The sequence below is a fragment of the Manis javanica genome, chromosome 7 (genome assembly GCF_040802235.1).
Source record: "Manis javanica isolate MJ-LG chromosome 7, MJ_LKY, whole genome shotgun sequence".
Lineage (NCBI taxonomy): Eukaryota > Metazoa > Chordata > Mammalia > Pholidota > Manidae > Manis > Manis javanica.
In genome coordinates, this window is record NC_133162.1 from 136,276,429 (window position 1) to 136,293,807 (window position 17,379).

A 17,379-nucleotide genomic window follows, 5' to 3' on the forward strand; every position below is an offset into this window, starting at 1 on the left:
TCAGACATGGTGTGTGGTCTGCCCAAGGCCATCCATTAGTAAGGGGACCCCAAGGTTTATGCTCTTTCCACAGCAGACTTGTGGGAGGTGGGAGTGGGTGGGGAGAATGGTACAGAAATTATCCTCAACAGCTGAAGACAGCAGAAGGCCCAAGAAATGGGCAGGAGAGCAAGGCTCACAGTGAGGAGGATGTTTTCTTGTAGTTGGAACTTTCCAGAAGCAGTGACTGTCCCCCTCTTCACCAGAATTACCTGGCCAGAGGCTCGCTGGTCAGCTGTGAGGGAGGAACAAGAGGCATTACTGGAGGTGGACCTTTGAGAGCCCACAGGTTGGAGAGGGAGCAGCTGAACCCTGAATCATCTCGTTTCACTGAGAATTCGCTTGTCAGACTGGGGGCCCAGCAGGTTTTCCCTCTTGAGTACGTTGAGTCTCTGCTCTCACCTCCATCTCCCAGATCACATCCACGTGCTAGGCTGCTGGGGCCATGGCTTCCTGACCGACCTCCCAGCTGTCTCTGGCTCCTTACCCATCCTTCTCCAGGCTTCGCAGTGGGAAACTGCCCAGGTCTCCCACCCCCATCCACCCTCCTGTGCAACCTCCTTGCACAGCTTTTTGTCCCTCTTGAAGGGTCCTGTCCTGACTACAGGCCCATGTGGTCTGGACCCTGCATCTCACCTTCCCACCCCCACGCTCCTCATTCCTCCGTCTGGTTGTGGGAAGGTGGATTCTGGGGCTGCCCCTCCGACAGGGCCTTTGCACATGCTGCTCCTCCCCCCGGGTCACTCTCCACCACCTGCTGCCCTTCAGTTTCTCCCAGTGAACTCCTCCAAACCCACAGCTAGCGAGGGTGTTGCTTTCTGTGGGAACCTTTCTTGGTGCGTCGGTCCTTCTCCAGCTGTCAGGGTGCTCACATCCTGTTATAGTTGCACATTGTTCACGTGACTGTTTCTCCCTTCAACATCTGCTCTCTGCCAGGCTGACTTCCGTGAGAGCGGACACCAAGTCTGCTTTGCTCACCACCTACCTCCAGCTCCTGGCAAAAGAGTAGCTACCCTGGATACAGCTGCTGCATAAATTAACTGGCAATCCTGAGGCCATGGGTCCTGGGAGAGAGGATTTCGAGAGATGAAAATGAGATGCAGACCAGGAAGGCTGCCCGGGGGGTGCTGGGGCTGGCCTCCTGCGGCCAGCGATGGGTGCCCCCTCCCTGGGGAACAGCTCTGCCTCTCTTCAGGGCAGATGGGCAGCCTGGTCGGGGCGGGGTTCCAGGTAAGGGGGTACGCTCCCTACTCTGCACAGCTCGCGTGGCTTTGGTTTCCCCGGGAGCGGCATTTGCTGATGCGTCTGCGGCTCTCGCCCCTGCCCTGCCGGGCTTTGGCATTGGGGCACCTGGCATGCATTCGCTCACTTGGCCACTCTGCACCTCAATCCGCAGCATCAACTGGACGGCCGGGAGGGAAGGGTCATGCCCACGGACGCAGCTGCTTACCACGTGATGTTTGGATGACGACTCTCCTTTCCCTGCAGGAATGATAGTTCGACCTTTCTAGTTTGATAGTTTGATATTCAGCCATAATGAGAAACCAGAGACCTTGCTGACCTGTCCCCCTTCTGCTTGAGAGCTGATGCCCTGACACCTGGCTGACGGAAATGTGATGTCATCAGCTACCTGAGCGGAAACCCGAGGCTTAGGCTGACTCAGCTGCTCTGATCCAGCTAAATATTTAATGTGGGTCTAGATCACTTTATCTCCTCAAACCCAAGGCAGTTAATCCCTGTCACAGCAGGATCCCACCTTCATTAAAGGGGCTTTCTTACAGAGAGAAGACTTGGGTGGGCGAGTCAGGGATACAGAGTAGCGCTTCTCATACTGTCAGACCCCCGAGCCCCTTCTTAGAAAATACTTTGTAATGCTCCCTTAACTGTACTGGAATGGAGTTCAAAGAGAGGACGACCCACCTGTGCATGTGATTTTTAAAAAGTTAATAGAGCCCTGACCATAATGTCTATAGTAAAAAGGAGAAATAAAAGGAAAGCAATCTTATGATAAGATGCAATGTTGTAATATGTAAATGGTCAGGCCTGACTCTTGGAAACTGTGATGCTATCAGATGTTTGCACCTGCTTCAAATGAGTAAGTGCAGGTGAAGAGAAAGGGGACAATGATTTCCCTGAAGATTTTCTTTAGATCTGACATTTGAAGTGAGGGCTATGGAGGAATGCTTCTGCATATTATGTACCTTCTCCTGGGGACCCTGGGACAGCCTCCAAAGCAGATGAACCCAGGTGTGCACTGGAGACGACTCAAACATCTCGAAGGCATTGCCATTTGTGATAGGATTTCACCCAAAGAAGAGCAATGCTTGGAACAGAAGCAACTCTTTTCCTGATTCACATGATCGCTGCATTTGAAAATTCAGTGTGTACAAAACTGGGTAAATATACTTGTGTTTAGATATAAAATGATGCAATGTTCAAATAATAAACGGGTCTATCGCCTATCTGAGTGTCTAACAGGGCGTTCAAGACCCTTCATGTACCACAAAAGGGCTACCCATCCTATCAGTAACCCCACACACCCTGCCAAGTTCCCAAAAACCCCAAGGGGTCCAACCCCCAAGTGTGGGTCCACTGACGGGAGAGGCGGATGTCGGTGTGGCTGGAGGAAGCGGTGCTGAGTCAGGGTCTTTCCGCTGCTCCTCTGCCCCGCCTGGCCCCGCAGGCTGGGGGACAGCCATGCTAGTAACAGCAGTAACAGGGTTCTGAGCTCTCCCTGCCTGTGGCCGCTGGGAGAGCCGCTCTGCCTGCACCATTAGCCCACCCCGGCCAGGTAGGTCACTCCCACTTCGTGGTGGAGACACTAAGACTGTGATATTAGGCAACCTGCTGAAGTTCCTTCCCCCTTATCTTTCTGATATATATAAAAAGAGGAGAACAGCCTCTGTGCATTTTCAATAGAAATGAGCAAAGACAGTGAACATATGTGTTTTTGTTCCAATGGTCTATGGAAGTTGTAGTGTAGATTACTCTGTATTAAGCATGAAATGATTAGACCACAATTGTCTACATGTGCGGCCACAGGCGACGCCCAGTGGTGATCAACAGGAAGCTGGAAGGTTTATGTTTCATGCTACAACCAGAAGTGATTCTTCTGACCATGGGGATTTAAGGCCTTCCTGCTCTGGCAGAAGCTGAGAAGGTGGGTGGTGCCGATGGACGGTAGCAGAGTGAGCCCCTGCTTACAGAAACAGGGTGCTGAGCCTCGGCCGTCCTCCTAGAGCGGAGCCCTGCAGCACAGCCCTGGGCGCGCCAGAGGAAGCCTTACGGGTAATCGGAGCAAGAGCCAAAGCTAAGCTTAGGGAGCCTGTGACTTGTGAGGAGGACGTGAGTCAGGAAGCACCTGCTCAGGAGGGACACTGCCCGCATGGTGACGTGGGTCATTTGGGACTTTGCCTCCCCAACCCGACCTCCCCACCTCAGAAACAACTAACGTCTGTTCAAGACTAAGGCACCACTGGGAGGATCCCAGAACATGGGTGAGGCTGCGCAGTCCCTGCACCCCTGAGACAAGGACACGCTGGGGGTAAGAGACATGGCCGTGGGGTGACTGATGGCCCTCCCCCTGGTCCCCCAGAGGGAAAGAGAGTGGAGGGGGACAACCAGCATGACGGGTCACTTTGTGGGAGCCCCTAGGCTGACTGCAGTGAAATCTGTGAGCAAGAGGAGGGAGGGGCTCCCAACAACCAGCCCATGGATCTTGGCAGATGGGGTTCATGCCTGCAGTGCCCAAGTAGTAACCCCAACTAGTGGCTTTGCTCATCTGCAGACCAACACGGGGTGCACTCTGACCAGGAGCTCAGCGGGTACAGATCTGCCTGATTTGGGTCCTCAAGTGAGGATTGCCAGCCCAGGACCCCAGTTTGCCCACACCACACCAGGAGCTAAGTCACAGCCCCTCCCACTGGGGAGAGTATCTGCCTGGCCCCACCTGACTAGAGGGACAGGTGAGAGCGCCTGGAAGCTGTGTAACCAGCAGTAACACGGAGCAGCAGGTGCAGCTGATCACCCCCGGAGCAAGGCCAGTGCCAGGTGTGGAGCGATGCCCCACTACACCCAGACAGGGTGTTAACTCCCAGCCCAGGCTGAGGGAAACTCCTCACCCCTCCTGGTTAGAAACCTTTTCGGGGAACTTTGGAAGAGGCCAGACTGCATTTGAGGAGGCTTGGGGAATCCTAGGTCTCAGAATGTGCTGTGTGCTGCTCCAGGGCCAGGTTAGGATGGCCAGGCTTTGCCTTTTTAAACGGAGGGATCATCCCTGTATTAGGATCAAAGGAGAGGCCCTCAAGCTGTGCCAGGGGAGAACACAGCCATGCAGGTTTGGGCTGCCTCCTAATCCAGGCGTGCAGAAGTTTTGTTTTGTGGAAAGCCATGTAGTTGAACCCCAGCTCGGAAAAGCAGCATAGACTACTATAGAAGTTCCTTTTTAAAGTGTGGGCTTAATTATATGCACAGTCAATCATATTGTTAGCTTAATGCAATTCTGAATTAAGGAACCCATTTGGATATTGCTTCAGGCTGATGACCTGGGTTGCTTCAACCCTATCTGGCTCTTTGAATTAAATTGTCTTCACAAGGCTGGAGTCAGTCTGGGTGTCTGTATCTTAAATGTTGTTTTTTCTGTTATCATCCGTGCTTTGGAAGATGGAAGGAATCGCTAGAGTCAGCATTTCACCTGCGCAGGAAGTGCTCAGTAAAGTTCTCTTTGACTTAAAGGAGCCTCTTTCACTCCTCCTCTGCAAGGAGATAGCCCCAAGTTTCTGTTTGGAAAGGAAATTCCTGTCTGAGGCCACAGGGGAAAGCTTCTTGGATGTAGCTAATTCTATCTAGAGCAATAAAGCAAGAAAATGAAATAAATGACATCTAGATTGGGAAGGAAGATGTAAGGCTACCTTTTTTGAAGACAACATGTCAACCTGGAATATCCTGTGGAGTCTCCCAATGAGCACTAGAACTACTGATGGAGGGTGGGATACAAGATCAAGATACAAAAATGAATTGCATCTCCATATACTGTCAATGAACAGCCAGAAATTAAAAATATCTTTGAATAACAAAAATTAAATGCTTTGAGATAAATTTGACCAAAAAAAGTTTGATTTATGCCCTAAGACTACAAAACATTGCCAAGAGAAATTAAAGAAGACCTAAAAACAGGGAGAGAGAAATGTGTACATGGGTCAGAAGAATCAATAGCAGGATATCACTTCCCTTCAAATTGATCTATAGGTTAATAAATCCCTATCAAAATCCCAGAAGCTCGCTTAGTCATTCATTCATTCATTTATTGAATATTATTTTGTAGAAATGGACACACTATTGTCTGGGGCTCTCAGGAGTTAAACTACTAACATAGTGAGTGACAGACCTTGGATTTATGACGGCAGACAAGAATCAGATGATTATAAAACTGGAAAGGATTTTTTAAAGGAGCTAATTTAACTTCTAGAGTAGAAAGGAGAAAAGCAAGGTCAGGAGAGAGGAAGCAGCTTCCCAGGGAGTCACTACACATTTAATTGCCGAACTCTTGACTCCCAGACGGGTGGTCTTTCCATACCGGAGTGGAAGGCAGGCGGGCTGCACCAGCCCGTGAATGACTAGCCTTCCTTTGCTTGTATTTTTAAAAAAATACTTATTTCTAAAAGTGGATGCACCTAATTACTTCGTTTTTCCCTGGGTGGGGAATTGAGACGATGTCAGGACATGATATTCCTCTGTCCCTCTCCAAACTCGAAGCGTGAAAGTGGGAGGTGAGCTGTTGCTCAAACTGAGATGGGGCAGCATGAAGCTGTAATATTGAACTGTATTGAAAGACTTGATTTTTAAAGAGGAAATTATGTATTGAGGCCAAGGAAATCCCTGGGCATACAGAAAAATGTAATACTAGGCAATTTGGGAGCAACTTTGGCAACATCAAATGAATAGACATCAACATATGGGTGGTAAATCACAGATCTTTTAAAGTTTCCTGTTAATAGGAGATCTATTTCACCTTTCATGATGAGAAAGATGGTGGTCAGGTCATTTCTGAGTTTCTTACCAGCCCCCAGGGATGTGGATCATGAATGCTTGGAAGGGGAATTTTAAAAAAATGAAACTTTTAAGATAATGCAGATTCACATGCAGATTTAGAAATAATATGGAGAGACCCCCCATGCACCCTTTACCCAGTTTAAGCTACATCTTAGAACTATAGTGAAGTACCATAGCCAGGACATTGATATTGATAAATCCATAGGTCTTATTTAGATTTCCCCAGTTTTACTTGTACTAATTTAGTGTGTATGTGTACATATGTGTGTGTGACTGTGCAGGTGTGCATTTAGCTCTTAAAATGTTATCCACTGTGGAGGATCATACAGCCACCACCACTGTCAAAATACAGAACAAATTCCATCAGCACAAGGGTCTCTCATGTTGCCATTTAAAAACATTTATTGGGGTGAAATTCACATAAAATGAATTAGCCATTCTGAAGTGGACAATTCAGTGGCATTTAATACATTTGCAATGTTGTGCAGCTCCCACCTCTATATAGTTCAAGAATAATTTCATGCCTCCAAAGTGAAATTCATTACTCAGTAAGCAGTTTCTCCTCATTAACCACTTCCTAGAGTTGGGCAACATCAATATACCTTCTTTTTCTGTAGATTTATCTATTCTGGGTACGTTAGGCAAATGGAAGCACACAGTAGGTGATATGTTGTATCTGCCTTATTTCCCTTATCATTATGCTTTCACAGTTCATCATTGCTGCAGCATGTATCAAGACCCTATTCATTTTCATGACTGAATAATATTCCATTGTATGTGTAGACCATGATTTACCCATTCATCTATTGATGGACATTTGAGCTGTTTCCATCTTTCAGGTATATGAATAGTGCTCCTATAGCTATTTTTATATATAATATGAGTATCTGCTTTTAATTCTTTGAGATATATACTTAAGAATGGAATTGTGGGGTCATATGGTAATTTAATGTTTAACTTTTTCTGGAAAGGATAACACATTTTATTTTCCCACCAGCAAGGTAGGAAGGTTCCAATTTTTCCACATTCTTGGCAATGCTTTGGGAGATTATTTTTATCATTAATTCAATCTCTTTATCTATTACAGATTGTAATAGTCTGCTAGGGCTGCATAACAAAATAGCACGTATTGGTAGGCTAAAACAACAAAATTAATTTTCTCAGTTTTGGAGGCTGGAGGTTCATCCTTCCTCTCTGTAGTTGTCATGAATTATACTTTTCTATATTGTGTGCCCAACAAAATAGATTTATAATTGTTTTTACACATCATATTTTAAGTCATGTGGAAAATAAAAAGTGTATTTAAAAACCAAGTATGCAGTAATATTGACATTTATATTTACTTATATAGTTGCCTTTACTGAAAATCTTTATATTTTTGTACAGCTTTCACAGTTACTTTCTAATGTCATTTTGCTTGAACCTATATAATTCTTTCTAACAAATTATTTCTTGCAAGGTGGGCCTAACTGGTAATTAGTCTCTTAGCTGTTGTTTATCTGGGATGTCTTAATTTCTCCTTCATTTTTTTTGAAGGATAGTTAAAATGGATATAGGATTCTCGGTTAGCCATTTTCTCTTTCCGCACTTTGAAGTGTCATTCCACTGCATCTAGCTTCCATGGTTTCTGTTGAGAAGTTGGCTTACTGAGGATCCATTGTATGTGATGAGTCACTATTCTCTTGCTATTCTCAAGATTCTCTCTTTCATTGAATTTGGGAAGTTTTCAGCTCTTATCTCTTCAAATATTTTCTTCAAAGTTTTTCTACTCTTTCTCTTTTCCTGTGACTCCCATAAACATATATTGTTCTGGATGATTGTGTCTCTCAGGTCCCTCAGTCTTTGTTAACTTTTTTTCATTCTTTTTCCTTTTTGCTCCTCAAATTAAATAATTTGAATTGTCCTATCTTTAGGTTTGCTGATTTTCCCCTTCTGCTTAATCAGATCTGGTGTTGATACCCTTTAGTGATTTTTTCATTTCAATTATTGTACTTTTCAGCTACAGAATTTTTCCTTGGTTACTTTCATAATTCTTAATCTCTTTATTGATATTCTGGTTTCTTTTAGTTCTTTGTCCATGTTTTCTTCAGCTCTTTGAGCATATTTAAGACAAGTGATTTAATATATTTGTGTAGTAAGTCCAAAATCTGGGCTTTCTCAAGGATTGTTTCTATCAATTTTTTTTATTCCCATAAATGAGCCATACATTCCTATTTCTTGAGATTTCTTTTTGTTGAAAACCGGACATTTGAATATTATGCTGTGGTAACTTTAGAATTCAGATTCTTCCTTTCCCTGGAGGTTTCTGTTTTTGATTGTTGAAGTCTATGGCTGCCCATTTGTCAAGTTGCTTTTTGCAAAAAGCTGCAGTCCTTGTTATGTGTGGTCTCTGAAGACTCTGTTCCTTCAGCTTATGTTCAGTCACGGTTTTGAAAGCTATTTCCTTGAATTCTGGGAGTTAAAGAAATAAAAATTACAAACAACTGTCCCCAAATTCAAAACAGAAACAAATAACAACAACAATAGAAAGCACAGCCCCCATTCTCTGTGGGGCGGCACTCCTTCATTGCTTAGCCAGGCACTTCACTACTCTAGCCTTCACTTTTCCTGCTTATATGGGAGATCAGCCAGAGGTAAGGGCTTAGGGTCTTCTCAGGTTCTTTATGATCATGCATCCTGCTCCAGCTATGCACACGATTCCTAAATTCCCCAATATGCATGGGTGCTTTTTGAATCCCCAAATTTCTCAAAGCAATTCTCTCTCTAGCTTTTCCTCCCTGGTTTTAGGTATTCTATCATGTATCTCACCTGTAATATTTTGCCCCAGGAGGATACAGGCTTTTTATTTGATTCGTATTTTTGAGAACGCGGGTCTCTTTCTGCACCAAGTGACTTCTCAGTTAGGGGGAAAAGAGGCAGCCACCTGTGTCCGTCCTTCAGGTAGACTCCAAAACTATTAGAACAGACAGACACAGTCATTTGAAAGTAAAGTCGGCTCTGCTCTCACCGAGCCAGGGACCTGGATCCCACAACGGAACTGTGTGTCCCTTCTTCAAGACCACGGCCAAGCTGGGAGGGGGGCGGTCACGGGCAAGTAAAAATGTCACAAAGCTTTCCTACTCTTTTTTTAGGTTGCCTTTTCATTGATTGAATACTGCTTGGTTATTCAGATTTTCTTAGATTTTACCTGCAGTTCTTTCCCTCTTTCAGGATTCCACGTTACATTTACACATCTCTCTCCTTAACCTTATCCTGTCTGTGACAGCTTTTCAGCCTTTCTTGTCGTAGATTCTCTTGATGGTTTTGAGGAGTACTGTTTATGTATTTTGTGGAATGTCTGTTAACTGGGACTTGTCAGATGGTTTTTTCATAGTTAGACTGTGGTTATGGGTTTTCGAGAGGAAGGACCTAGAGGTAAAATGCCATTTTCACACATCGTATCAAGGGTGCATGCTATCAGCATGAATCAGCACTGGTGATGTCAACATGAATCACCATCACAGCTGAGCCCGTTTGTCGAGTTTCCCCACTGCAGGCGTCGTTCTTCCTCACTCCTCTTCCTCTTTGCGTAACGTACCTTTGGAAGGAAGTCACTGTGTGCAGCCTACACTAAACGATTGGAAAATTATGCTTCCATCACTGACTGGCTGTGGGACCCTGAACAAGTCACATAACTGCCCCGAGGCTGCTTCCTCAAGACGAGATCATGGTTAATGATGTCCAGCCCCAGTGGGTGTTAAAAGGAGTTCAGGGAAGTCATGTATGCAATGGACCTGGCTGAGCACGCAGCACACGGCAAGTGTGCAATGAACGGCCGCTGTTAGGAATGTTGTAAATGCTTTTGGCAGGTGGTGGCAGAGGAGGTAAGAAAGGCTTCAAGTCAAAATCACAGCCTAGCAAGCAACCAAAGCCTCCATCTGCAGGCCCCTCACTGAAACTCAGGCGCTGGAGTTTGTAAAGGTTCTGGAGTTTTCCTTCAACGACCAGCCCCCCTCCTGTACGCTGGGTCCTAAGGCATGTCTGCTTTTGTTGTCCCCAGTTCATGACAGGTGCAGAGAAAGTGTGGTGGTCCTCATGGGAAGGGTCTGCTACCCACAGACAGTCAGACGACAGTGGGCAAATCTAGCTGGAAATTGGCAAAAAGGAAAAGGACACATTGAAAAGGAAACACCGTGTCCATGGCCATGTCCATGCACGTTGTTGGTGTGGGAAACCCTCTAAAGCTGCTGTTGACCCTTGGCCTCAGGCGCCTGTGGGCTGGCTGTTTGCCTGCCGCGATGGTTTTCCCATGGTTTTGCCAGTTAGACTCCATGTCACACCCCCCTGAGGGTCCTGTGCTGGTATCAGGCTCTGAACTCACATTCCTTCTGCACAATACTTTGGGGTTTGCCCTGTGGCTGCTCTCACCACAGGTAAGGGTCTCCTGGTACGACTCCACCTCCAGGCCACCCGGGTCCCCAGGCAGGGCCCAGTCACCAGAGAGCCTGCTGGGGAAAGCATCTAGGCCCCTGGGTGGGGGGGTGCCCCTCACCCTGGAAGCGTCCAGGAGCAGTGCAGCACTCGTGGTGACCCAGAGGGATGCCCCCAGTCACAGCGATGTGTGCAGTGTGTTTAGGATGCTAGAAGGCCATGGGGTTAGGGTGGGACTACTTCCACAGCAAAAGTAAAAGAAAAGAAGTTTTAAATCGTAAATAATTTCCATGATCTGGCTTCTGCTTGGCCATATGTGACCTTACAGAAGGTATCTCCATTTGAAATACCAAAACCTGTGGGCCTCTCCACATTCTGGGACCCTCGCAAGGTCACACAGCTGACCGCTGCCCAGCGCACTCCCCCAAGCCGGGTCGGACTGCGTGTGTGTGACATAGTGGTGTCGGGGGGTCCCAGTGCTGCAGTGTTCCCTGAGCCGGCAGGAGCAAGGCCTGGATGTGCCAGGACGTGAAACAGGAGGTGCCAGTGTGGACACAGGGCTGGGGCTGGGTTGGCAAGGAGCCCTGTATGAGCAACAGCCCCAGGGTGCAGGCTGGAGGAGGCGTGCTGTCAGACACAGGAGCCGGAAGCTCTGTTATTAGCCGTATTCAACATCCACAGGCTGGAGGCCAAGTGCATTTTCAAAGAGGTGGACAGGTTCGTCAAGGCCATTGAGGTTTGTTCTGTTGCAGCACCAGGACACTGTGCCAGATAAACAGCTCTGGCTGGAGGAGATGGGGACAACGACTCAGGTGGGGAGCCTTCCCAGGGGGCCAGCACTCCTAGGAAGCCTCCCCACCTTTGTGGCCACACCTCCTCCAGCAGGGACGCTCAGCCTCCCTGCTGTGACTGGCGTCTGCACATGTGCCCAGCCTGCCGTGTCCACAGAGGAAACACCTGCAGCCTGGGAGCAGCTCGCTGATGGAGGCAGGCCTCCAGCTGGTGGGGGTGGGGACCAGGCTTTGCGGTTTCTGAGGGTTCCAGTGAAAAATGGGCAGATTGGAAGGATTTCCAACTCAATTTTGCCAAGTTAGGACACAACCAACGGTTGTGCTGGGTGTGTTCCTGACAAAATAAACGGTTGCTAACTATAGCTAATCATTTCTCCAAAGAAAGTGCTTTTTGAACCTGAGAGAAAGAAAACAGATCTCAGAATAAAGGACAATCTTTTATGCTGACTTAAATAGAATAAATTTCTGATATTTTCTCTCTTCATTTTTTTCTCATTTCTTCAAGGATCAGTGGAAAGCTCATTGTGGACCTGCTAAGAGGATTTCAGGTTTCCCAGATTCAAGCCTCGTGGCCGCAGAGAATTCTTCTGTCTTTGGGCGCAGTCCGTAACCTATCTGAGAGCATTAGCCAGGAGTCTCCAGAGAAACAGAATTACGGGTGTGTGTGTGCGTGTGCATGTGTGTGGGGGGGTCTATTCCAAAGGCTGTCTGCTGGCAGAATCCCATTTTCTGTGGAATTCCATCTTTGCTCTAGTAAGGCCTTTGACTGATTGGGTGAGGCCCCCCTACACCACAGGGACGATCTGCTGCAAAGTCCAATTTAAATGGTAATTACAACCAAACACACCTTCACAGAAGCACCTGGAATAAGTCAGGCCTGATGGCCTAGCATGCGGCACAGTACGTACCTGTGGAATGACTGAAGAGCTGGCTGGATGGGATTTGACGCAGGGCTTCGGGCCTCCATCCAGTGCCTCCGAAAGCCCCCACCCCACCCCCGGACTCCCCCGTTCTCCCTGCCCACTCCCGCCCTCATGGCTGCCGCCGTGGCTCCGCTCCAAGCTCTGAGCACTCTCCTCTCCTGGCTCCCCTGCCCAGGGTCCCAGGCAGCCTCGGTCACTTACAAACACCAGAGTCTGCCCTGCTGACCCTCTGCAGCCACCGCCCAATCCCTGGAGTCCCAGCCAGGTCTGAGCGCTGTGCACACCACCTCCCCGGGGCCTCACGGAGGCACGGCGTTCTAACGCACCTCAGGGGACCCTCCGCTGCTCCCCAGAGCCTCCAGGCACCTCCTCATGATCCAAGATGACTGTTTTGTGTTGGCCAATAACTTGGTTTCCTGATTCATAGAAACCTCTGTTTTCCGGCCGGCTTCTCCCACTGGCACCATAAGCCTCCCCGTCTTCCTGAGCACCCACACCTCACTGTGCTAGAGAGCAGATGCCATACTTCATTCGGCAGAGCCACCGCAGTGCCCGGTCAGGGTGTGGGCAGAGGGACACGAGGTGCGGCAGCTCCCGCCACCGCTGTGCCTCCACAGACTCCGCCTCCTGCTGGCGCCTGCTGCGTGCCCTTCTGTCCCTGCCCTTCGCTCCTGCGCCGAGCGCAGGGCTGAGCTGACCTTCCTGCTCCTGCAGCAGGGCGACGTTGGCTTGGGAGGGTGGCATGAAGAACCGGCGTCTGGTCCTTCCCTAGGGGTGGTGGTGGCAGAAGGCAGAGGCTCATGTGGGATGAGGGGGTGACAGGGTTCCCATGGCCTGAGAGCACCCAGGATGCCTGGGGGCCCAGGACGCAGGGCGGCCTGTCTAACGCTGGCCTGGCTCCCTCGGGGTGGGTTTGGCCTTTGTCCCCTTGCCCTGGCGGGAGGCTTCTCATTCACACTTTCCTGCAACCCTTCCCGTGCTGGCCCCCAGCCTGTTCTGGGGCCCTTCCAAAGCAGCTCTGTGCCCCCCCCCCAACCCCCTAAGGGCCCCATCTGCATGAGGTTCCACTCCGCTGGCTGAGAGGTGCTCTGGAGACTGTCCAGTGGAGGCCACCCAGCTCAGATCTGGGAGAGGCTCGGCCTACCCTGATGCCCCAGCCGTGCACTTTTGCTGAGCTACTAAGGCTACTCTGTGAAATGACAGCTACTTAACAGGGAGACAGCCTTGAATGGAAGAAAAGAGAGCAGCCAGTGAGGTAGAGACAACCTGATTTCGGTGGTTTATTCAGTGGTAGAAAGAAAAACATGTAGTTAAGCATTTACTGAACATCGCTGGTTCACCATTAGAGCTCCTGCTTCCAGGGGAGAACTTGCTGTGGCTTTGGGGTCATTAATGCTGCCTGCAGGAAAAGGCCTGGGCTGCGGGGGTGCGGGGATGAGCTGGGAGCCTGGGCCTCCTGGAGGGGGCAGGATGGCTGTGCTCAGGCCCAGTGCTCCCCTGCACGGCGACTGTATGCATGTCACATGCCATGGTGTCATCTCTCTGCAGGCCTGTGACAGCCTGTGTCCTGGGCCCCCAGTGCTGGGCCTGCCACATAGTAGACCCCCACGCAGTGGCTGTCTTCAGGTGGGCAAAATGCACACTGAGATAGCCGACCCACTTGCATGTCCCCATTTCACTACTGGCAGCTCTTTGAGGCAGGGGCTGAGCCACATTCACTCTGATGTTCCTAGTCTGGCACATGGCTGGCACCCAATAATTCACTCTTACTGTGTCTCCATAGCTCTTCTGAGCAACGTAAACTGAATCCTACCAGCCCTGGAGTGGTTGGCCCACAGGTGCGACCTGTGCACGGGGAGCAAGAGCACAGGGGAGCCTGGGCATCAAGGAGCAGACCAAGCTGTGGCTTTTCTGGCAAAGCATTTGCTGGTGGCTGGCTTGTCACTCCACATGGGGTTCCTGGCCACCTCTGGGAGCGGGTGCAGTCCCCGGACACCTGCTGGGTGGGGTGCAGCACTCACATTTAGGCTCATCCCAGCCAGCACAGCCACTGTGACGCTCATGTGAAAACCGGGTAGTGTCTCCTCCCAGATCAGAGGTGGCTGCTGCTCTGTGCTGTGTATCATCCCCAGGAATGCTCTGCTGCCCTCCCTCCTGCAGAGGAGACGTGATCTACACATGGGTAACAGGGGAGTCGGGGCAGGGTCCCAAGAGCTGCCCACCTGAGCGGGGCCTCGGTGGGGCTGCTGCACCCCACTCAGCCCTCCTGCTCTAGTCCAGCGCCAGGAAGGGTGGCTGACCAGAGTGGGCGTGCCACCTGCCCACATCACTGGGCCTGTCTTCCGGCCCTCCCACCCTCTCAGCTCCAATCCTGCGCATTTGGAAGCTCGCAGCTCCTCAGGCCTGGGTCTTTAGATCCGGTGTTGTTGGGATTTTCTGCTCTGGCCACAGGCCGTGTCTGGGGTGCTAGTGTGAAGCAGGCTGGTTCTCAAGCTGAAGCTGCCTCAAAACCACCTAGAGGTTCTGAGTCAGAGGGCCTGGGGAGGGTCCCTGTGCTTTGCCTTTCTAGCATGTTCACAGGTGCGGCTGCGGCCGGCGGTGGGGCGGGGAGGGCGTGCTGAGAGAAGCAGCCGTGGGAGGCGAGCCAGACATAGCCAGAGCAGGCTTCCAGCAAGCCAGGAGCGACAAGAGCCCCAGCTTTCTGGCTGTTCAAACTTTTAAAGGAGAAACCACAGATCGGACATGTATGGGATGTCTTCTGAGTTTTTAATGCTGGCAAGGAATCCAGTGTTTTAAAAAGCTTCATGCAGAGCTGCACTGTGAGGTCCAGGGTGGAACGTGGAAATCCGGAGGTCAGAGCAGGAGGCTTGCCGCTCCCCTCCCGAGCTCGGCACAGTGGTGGCGCCGGATTTCCCCGGCCCGCACAGACTGTCACTTATAACACTGAGCCTTTGTCCACTCAGCCTAAGGCCGGGGGCGTGGCTGCAAGCCCCGTTGCCTGCATCGCCTTGCCTCCCCCAGCACAGGGGCTGCAGCGTGTGCTCTCTGGGCTCAATTAAAAATGCCACTGAAGGGCTCAGAGGTAGCCCAGCTTGAGCAAAATACCGTCTCCTGGGTGAGTCATCTATGAGGTATGTGCGTGGAGGGGTTGGGGGACTGTGATTGGCTTCGTTTGGGTCACGTGTATCCCCTGGTCCAATCACTTGTGGCCAAAGGGTGCATCTCCAGGAATAGGGAGGGTTCTGTGTCAGTCACAGGGGTGGGGCAGAGGAGGTCTGTCCTTGAAGGAGGGGTGCTGGGCAGGCAGGGTCGGGAGGTCCCTGATGGTACAAAATGGAGGTACCCTGCCTGTCACGACCGCGATGTTCGTGTGCACCCCAAATTCATATGTTGAAGCCCTAACCCCAACAGGATGGTGTCTGGAGATGGGTCTCTGGGGGCTGATTAGGATTTGATGAGGCTTAGGTAAGAGGAATTTTCCCCTCTACCCTCCTGGGTTTGATGGTTGGGTCTATGAAATAAACTGACAACAAGAGAAGGCATACAAAGTTACTAATATTTAATATTGTGTGCATGGGAGCATCACAGGAAAAAAGTGAACACTCAACCAAAGCAATGAGATCTGAGGGCTTATACACCGTCTCAACAGGGGAAAGAGGGGATGGAGGGCACTTAGAAGAGGGTAAGTAAATTCCGGAAAGACGAAGGGGCCCTTAGGAGAGTGGATGGGGGTAGGGTAGTGTGTGACAAGGTGTGTTTGGGTGTGGCGTCCACTTCCGGACTTCCCCGGCTGGTGAAACTCGCCAGGGAGCGCACTCTCTCTCCCTCTGCCTGTCTTTCCCTCCCTACACATTGTGAGGACACAGCAGAAGGGGCAGCCACCTGCAAGCCAGGAGGCAGGTCTTCACCCGAATCTGGCCACGCCGGCTCCCACCTCTTGGGCTCCCCGGCCTCCGGAACAAAGAGGAATAGATGTTGTCCAAGCCGCCCAGTCTTGGCGTTTTATTATAGCAGCTCAAGCTGACCACTGAGCCGCCACCGGCAAGCCCTATGTGTTAGGAGAATCAGTCCTGTCATCTCCCTGTGATGAGCAGAAACCATCTCTCCCGACCCCAGGCCTGGCCACTAACTAGCTCTGCCCCGTTGGGCAGGCTTTTGTTTTTTGTGTTGTTTTGTTATTTACCCAAGTTTCCAAGCTTTGACTTCTCTAGTGAGGCTGATTATACTTCTCTCCTGGTACTGCTGTGAGGAGTGAGACCACGCCTGGGGAGTGCCTAGTGTTAGCCCCCAGTCTGTTAAGGAACAGTGTGCTTTCTGCCCTTGTCGCTGTTACTGCCACAGCTTTTGTGGACAGTTGGTCTTCTCTCCTCATGTCCTGCAGAATGGGACTGGGTCTGTAAATGGCAGCCGTAACCACCATAATCCTCTTTCGCTTGCTTTTTCTCTTTTGCTAACTCAGTGCTACTTTGGAGCAAATGTGGTGAGGGCCACCAACCAACAGGCCCGCGGCACTTCGGGAAGATGGGCAGCAGGGTAAGAGGCTTGTGGGTATACAGGACTTGGTGGAACCATATTTGACAGTGGGGGTGCCTTGATCCATCAGTCTCAGCCCAAGTCTCAGGGCAAAGCCTGTGCTGTCAGTCAGCACCGGTTGGCGGCGGCCAATCTTAGCATCAAGTGGGAAGAGACGACTTTCTCATCAGCATCAGGACCACACCCCTCACCTGGACCTCTGAGTTCAGGCCTGTGTCCCCCGCTGTTGGCGTCCGGGGGCCTGCTCCTTGAGAAGGCAAAGCTGACTGCAGAGGTGAGGGCTGGGGGCAGCCCCGCCGTGGGCCGTTTCTCGGTTCCCTCTTCACTTCCCTTTGTCTTTTCTCCCCTCATGCACCAACACCTCGTTGCCTAAATACCTGAGATTTATAGTAATTCTTAGTATCTGATAGACTGTCTTCTCACCCAGCTGGGCTTCCTCAGGACTATCTTGGTTAAGAGGAAGCTCATGGTTCTTCTAGGTAAATAGTAGAAACAGCAGATCAAGTGACACAGATCAAGTGACACATCCACAAATACACCACAGCAAAAGAACAATTCTCAACCGGTCCTGTGTGTTTCCACCGGAATGCACTGAGGTCAGCTCACTGGGCATCTTTAATGTCCTGTAAGTT

General features: G+C 50.1%; 1 long non-coding RNA gene across 2 annotated transcripts; it reads left to right on the top strand.

Annotated features, from left to right (window-relative positions):
- Positions 1-269: 269 nt before the first annotated feature.
- On the top strand, positions 270-12,148 carry LOC140850514 (uncharacterized). 2 transcript variants are annotated; one of them, XR_012133459.1, is made up of 3 exons: positions 270-1,269; positions 1,436-3,583; positions 11,797-12,148. It is a non-coding gene; the product is annotated as an uncharacterized lncRNA (long non-coding RNA). The 2 variants fall into 2 exon arrangements; XR_012133458.1 differs by having other exon boundaries at positions 270-418; positions 976-3,583.
- The last annotated feature ends 5,231 nt before the right edge of the window (positions 12,149-17,379 follow it).